Source organism: Apodemus sylvaticus, chromosome 4 (genome assembly GCF_947179515.1).
Source record: "Apodemus sylvaticus chromosome 4, mApoSyl1.1, whole genome shotgun sequence".
Lineage (NCBI taxonomy): Eukaryota > Metazoa > Chordata > Mammalia > Rodentia > Muridae > Apodemus > Apodemus sylvaticus.
In genome coordinates, this window is record NC_067475.1 from 72,210,114 (window position 1) to 72,217,137 (window position 7,024).

General features: G+C 40.3%; 1 pseudogene; it reads left to right on the plus strand.

Moving 5' to 3' along the window:
* The first annotated feature begins 2,171 nt into the window (after positions 1-2,171).
* Positions 2,172-2,539, plus strand: LOC127682269 (cofilin-1-like; annotated as a pseudogene).
* The last annotated feature ends 4,485 nt before the right edge of the window (positions 2,540-7,024 follow it).

The window sequence follows — 7,024 nt, forward strand, 5'->3', positions numbered from 1 at the left end:
CCATACTTCTCCATTCCCTCTTCCCTTCTTCTCTGGGTGGGTGGGGGCCCCTCTGGGTATTCTCCCACCCTGGCGTGGGGGCCCCTCTGGGTATTCTCCCACCCTGGCAGATCAATTCTCCATGAGGCTAGATGTTTCCTCCCCCACTGAGGCCAGACAAATCAGGTGGACTAGAAGAACATGTCCCACAAACAGACAACAGTTTTTGGGACAGCCCCAGCTCAGCTCTGTGGAACCCACATGAAGACCAAGCTATACATCTGCTACACATGTGTGAGGAGGCCTATGTCCAGCCAGTCTATGTTCTTTGGTTCAGAACCAAGTGTCCAGGTTAATTGACTCTGTTGGTCTTTCTTTGCAGTTCTTATCCCTTTGGGGGGCCCTGAATCCTTCTTTTTGTTCTTCTATAACAGTTCTCAAGCTCCACCTACTGTTTGACTGTGGGTGTCTGCATCTGTTGGAGTCAACTGTTGTGTGGAGCCTTTTAGAGATTAGCCATGCTAAACTCATGTCTGAAAGCATAACAGTATAAATAGTAGTGTCAAGAATTGGTGCTTGTCCATGGGACGGGTCTCAAGTTGGGCCGGTTATTGGTTGGTCTCTACTCCATTCCCAATCCTGCATTTCTTATAGACATGTTAAGTTTTGGGTTGAAAGTTTTGTGGGTGGGTTGGTATACGTATTGCTCCATTGGGGTTTCTGCCTGGCTATAGGAGGTTGCCTTTTCAGGCATAGTATGTAATCACTTATAAGTGGATATTAACCATAAAATACAGCATACCCACACCACACTACACACACCCAAAGAAGCTAAGCAAGAAAGTATGCATATGCAAGGATGCTTGAATCTCATTTAGAACGGGGAATAAAATAGTTATAAAAGGCAGATGGGGCAAGAGAACTGGGTGGGAGAGAGGATGGGAAGGGGAATGGGGCTTTTGGGATCAGGTATAGGGAAAGACAGAAGGGATGGCCAGATGGCCATGAGAATGAATATAACTCTGCAACTGACAGGAGTGGGGAGCTAGGGGGCATGTCCAGGAAGAGACAGAGACCTGGGATAAGAGAGGTAAGAATTGATTAGGTGGGAATCAATGGGGATATCCTTAGCTGTGACTCATGGCTTTAGATTTTTTAATCAAACAATTATTTAAAAACATTTCATAAAATGTATTTTGATCGTGTTTCCCCTCTCCTACCTCTTTACCCACCACACTGTTTTTTCTCCCTGTCTCTCTGTGTATCTGTCTCTCTTTCTCTCTCTGTCTCTGTCTCTGTCTCTCTCTCTCCTCCTTTCCCTCTCTCCCTCTCTGTGTGTGTGCGTCTCAAAAATAATCACAAAATCATAAAAATTAAAACCCACAAACTATCATGGAGTTTGTTTTGTGTTAGCCAACTACTCCTGTACATAGGGCTTACCCTGGAGCATGGTACATATCTAGTGATACTCCAATAGAGAACACTGACTTTGCTTTTCCAATAGGTACCAACAGCAAATAGTTTCTTGATTAAGAGTAGAACTCATAGCCACTTTCCGTCCTCAGTGCTGGGACCCTGTCTGACTTGAATCTGTACAGGGAGCCTCTGTGAGTTCAAATGTGGTCAGTTCTATTGTGCTTGGAGGTACTGCTTTTTGGTGACATCCTTTACCTCTGGCTCTTACAGGCTTTCTGCTTCTTCTGTCTATCTCCCTGAGTCTTGAGGGGAGGGATTTGATGAAGACATACTATTAGGAGTGAGTGTTCCATAGTCTCTCACTCTCTGCACATGATTCACTTGTGGGGTTTTTCCTTAAGTTTTTATATCCATAGACATTATTAAGCTAGTAGGGTGACATTCTGGGGCTTTTAAGATAGTAACGATAGGACATAGGCAGTATGAATAAGCATTAAATGAGGTGGGGAATGGGAGGGCAAGTTGAGGTAGGAATGTGGGTGGATAACTAACCACTAAAGACTTAAGTCAATTCAACACCTACTACAGTAGAAGCTTTCTAAAACAAACACATTATAGAGTTTAAAGTCATCTTAGAAGCTAGGAAGTTTACCATAGAAGATTTATATTTCAACAATGTAAATGGTTCAAAATTAAGTATTGACCAGTCAGATTCTGGCAGCAGCTGTGGTGTCTCAGGTCTTCAGTAGCTCTGTCTCCCTTTCGTTTCTAGAAACATGGCCTCTGGTGTGGCTGCCTGGATGGTTTCATCAAGGTGTTCAATGACATGAAAGCTTGCAACTGTTCAATGCCAGAAGTGAAAACACACACACACACACACACACACAAGAAAGCAGTGCTCTTTTGCCTGAGTGAGGACAAGAAGAACATCATCCTGGAGGAGGGCAAGGAGGTCCAGGTAGGAGATGTGGGGCAGACTGTGGACAACTCCTACACCACCTTTGTCAAGATGCTGCCAGACAAGGACTGCCGCTATGCTCTCTATGATGCAGCCTACGAGGAGACCAAGGAGAGCAAGAAGGAGGACCCGGTGTTCATCTTCTGGGCCCCCGAGAATGCACCCATAAAGAGTAAAATGGTCTGAAGAACTTCGGATGGCGGAGAAGCATCTTAAAAAATGCTCAACTTCATTAGTCATTAGGGAAATGCAAATCAAAACAACCCTGAGATTTCACCTTACACCAGTCAGAATGGCTAAGATTAAAAATTCAGGAGATAGCAGGTGTTGGAGAGGGTGTGGAGAAAGAGGAACACTCCTCCACTGCTGGCGGGGTTGCAAATTGGTACAACCACTCTGGAAATCAGTCTGGCGGTTCCTCCGAAAACTAGGCACCTCACTTCCAGAAGATCCTGCTATACCACTCCTGGGCATATACCCAGAGGATTCCCCACCATGTAATAAGGATACATGCTCTACTATGTTCATAGCAGCCCTATTTATAATCGCCAGATGCTGGAAAGAACCCAGGTATCCCTCAACAGAAGAGTGGATGCAAAAAATGTAGTACATCTACACAATGGAGTACTATTCAGCCATTAGAAACAATGAATTCATGAAATTCTTAGGCAAATGGATGGAGCTAGAGAACATCATACTAAGTGAGGTAACCCAGACTCAAAAAGGTGAATCATGGTATGCACTCACTAATAAGTGGATATTAACCTAGAAACCTGGAATACCCCAAACATAATCCACACATCAAATGAGGTACAAGAAGAAAGGAAGAGTGGCCCCTTGTTCTGGAAAGACTCAGTGAAGCAGTATTCAGCAAAACCAGAACGGGGAAGTGGGAAGGGGTGGGTGGGAGGACAGGGGGACAGAAGGGGGCTTACGGGACTTTCTGGGAGTGGGGGGGCTAGGAAAGGGGAAATCATTTGAAATGTAAATAAAAAAATATATCGAATAAAAAAAAAGAATTATAAAAGCAAAAAAAAAAAATAGTCTATGCCTGCTCCAAGGGAAGCTGACAGGAATCAAGCACGAACTACAAGCTAACTGCTAGGAGGACTGCTGCGCCCTGGCAGAGAAACTAGGTGGCAGCACTGTCATTTCCCTGGAGGGCAAGCCTTTGTGAGCCACCTCCATCCCTCTGCCTGGAGCAGCTAGCAGCCCCAGACCTGCTCTTGGGTGTTGCAGGCTGCTCTTTTCCTTCCAGACTGGAGGGGCTGAGTGGATCCCAGCAGAGGTAGGGCTATCCCTTCACCCAGTTGCCAAGCATCCCTCCCACCCCCTGGACCGTCCTTCTCCCTCCATCCCTGTCGGTTCTAGCCTCAAACTGCTTTTGATCTTCTGATACCTCCTGAGTTGAAGCAGACCAAGTCCTGTCCTAGGCACCCAGTTTGGGGGGAGCCTGTATTTTTATAATGACACCCCTACTCCTCATCCCTCCCCATCCTGTGCTGCCAACTTCTAGCCACAATAGTGACTCTGTGCTTGTCTGTTTAGTTCTGTGTGTAAATGAAATGTGGAAATGACCCTCCCTGCACCAGCTGGTTGTCCTGCCCTTTCCCTTGATCTTGCCCACTCATGGAAGCAGGACCAGTAAGGGACCTTCAATTAAAAAAATAAAAATAAAAAGGTTAATTAACGACAGAAAGATATTGACTATTTTCACATTTACCAGTTACACTACTCTGAGTCACAGTTCAATTCCCACTCATTTGTACAGATTTTTTGACACTGAAAATTCCTCTCATGGTATAATTTACGGCAGTGTTTCCCTCATTGGTCATCCATATTTTTCTATATATTCACAAAGCCAAACTCACTGAGGTATATAAGGAGAGAAAGGTAACTAGTAGTTTAATAAGAATCCATTTGCTTTAAAGGCATCTGCAGCTTCAAAACATTCTAGTTTGCATTTAGAAACCCAGGTGAGCCTCTATTTATTCTCTCTGTCTCTCTGAATCTAATCTATCATGTATTGATCTCTATCACCTGTCTATTTTTTTTATCCAGTCATCTATTCTTTCCCGAATGTCAAAATAAACCATATACTATCTTGGTTACTTATACTTTCCCATAGAAATTAATTTTGTAATCCTACAAAGGAGGTATTTCTGTTATATTAAGATCAGAAATCTGAGGTTTTAAGATGTTGAATAATTTTCCCACATTTCCAAGGTCTGCTTTTAAAATGAGTATTCTGTGCATTCAATACACACACACACACACACACAAAGAAATAGCAATAACAACAACAACAAAACCAGGATAGTTAAGATAATCCTGAAGAGTAAAAAGAAACTTCTGGTGGAATCACCATGCCTGGATTCAAATTGCACTACAAAGCTATATTAATAAAATTAGCATGGTATTGGCACACAAACAGACATGTCAATGAACGGAACATGATTGCAGCTTGAGACATAAATTCAAACATCTATGGATACCTAACTTTTGAATAAAAAAAAACCCTAGAAATATATGCTGGAAAAAAACTATAACAATTGGTGCTGCTCAAGCTGGATGTCTGCATATAGAGTATTGCAAATTGGTTTCTTCTTATAACCCTGTACAAAATTCAACTTCAATTGGATTAAAGACCTCAACATAAAATATACTGAGCCTGGTAGAAGGCGCTAAAGTCCACAATTAGGAAATAGGACCTCATGAAACTGAAAAGTTTCTGCATGACATCATTTTGACAAAGTGGGATCTTACAGACTGGAAAAAGATTTTTTTTTTTTACCAACTACACATCTGATAGAGGGCTAATATATAAAATATATAAAGAGTTCAAATTAATTTGTAAGAGTATTGTTTCTCAATTTGTAATTGCTAAATAGCTCAACAAAACAAAGTAACAAAAAAATCTATATTTCAACTCTCTATTTGCTCAAAAAACATTATTTTTTCCATTTGGATTGCTTCTTGCTTCTAGTGTTCCCAGTGAGACCTCCTAGTGCTCACCTATGCTTTATGTGATAGAGAAAATTTGCCTTTGTTTTACATTTAGGAAACACCTGATAACTGAAAACCCTAAAAATGCCAACTTGTGAGTTGAGGTGTTAATATTGGCTTGAAGCATATTTCCATTACTCTTCTTTCAGCATGCTACTCACACATACCTATACTTATCCACATCAGCTGAGGAACTAGGTGTGGTTATGCACTGAAGCATAAGTATAGAACAGATTCATTTCATCTTAGTCATCTTAAAGTCAGGACTTGACCAGAACAGAACTATCATTATGGAAACTAGGAATCAACTCCTGACCTCTTCCCTGTTACTAATCACTTTGGAACAACGTAAGTAGAAGAGCAAATGTCAGACTAGGTATGACAATGGCAAGTCTCTGAAGGTCATGTTGAAACATGTGCCTCAGTCTGTCTCAAAGAGTTCTTGTTTCAATGTGGTGACCTAAGTCATAAGGAATATATTTATGTGCTGAGACATCAGTGATGGTGTTAGTGAGAGGCTTAGAAACCATAAAATAGCTATTGTGTTCAACAACTGAAGATAAATGAAACAAAGTCCATAAACACTAACAAAGGTTGTCAAAGGAACACATGATAATTACATTAAACATGATGGATTGAAAGAAAAAAGTAGAACCCATCTTCAATATCCTCGGAGCCAAAGGACATGGCATATGTTTAAGGAAAACTTAAAAGCAAAGTATGAAAAATAATATTATTCCCTAAGAACAGTTTTAGGAACAGGTAGGAATTTTTTCAGCAAGAGGTAGCACAAAGGGTTGTATAGCATAATGATCTTACTCCTGTTAAATGGTATACAGTCCTTGACAAATATTTGCTAATGATTTATATGACTATTAACATTTTACTGTATCTAATAGTGCAACAGACAAAGGAGATTTGGATGCCATATTTTGACATAAGACTTTGGATATGTGTAAAGAGTAGATGTATTTAGAAAAAAGAAAGATGGATAGACAGTCATGATAAATAGATGATAGAAAAGTATACGTCTTTTTATGTAAACTCTCTATTTATGAATATCCATTTATCTCTACCACATTTCATTTGTTTTTACCTTCTCAAGTGACCCAGCTTCATGTTGTTTTTGTGTTCAAGAGTCAATCAGCATTCATGGAGAAGAAGCTTTGTCAATCTTCCAATTCAATCTGACTTTCCTTTGTCTGTACCACGCTACCTTTTTGTTTTTAACTTTGGAGTAATGCTAAGGTATGACTCTCTACCACCATGCCATTCTATAGAGAATAAAAACTATTTCCATTAAAATTTTATTAAAAAATACAAGTTCAAAATAGAACCTTCACTTACAGCATATGCACATAAAGAAAACTAATAAAAACCAGAGAGAGACAGAGAGAGAGAGAAATAGAGAGACAGATAGACAGAGACAGAGACACACACGCAAAGAGAAGACAGAATCCGTGGCCTCTGTTTTCAAAAATTGGGGTTACATCTACACATGCACACATTAACATATAAATTTTACATATATACAGATTAATATATATATATACATATATTCACATATACACATATTCACACATACAAATACACACATGTATGCATAAGTATGTGTGTTCTTAAATACAACCTAGCCAGTCTGTAGTCTATATAATATTATGTATA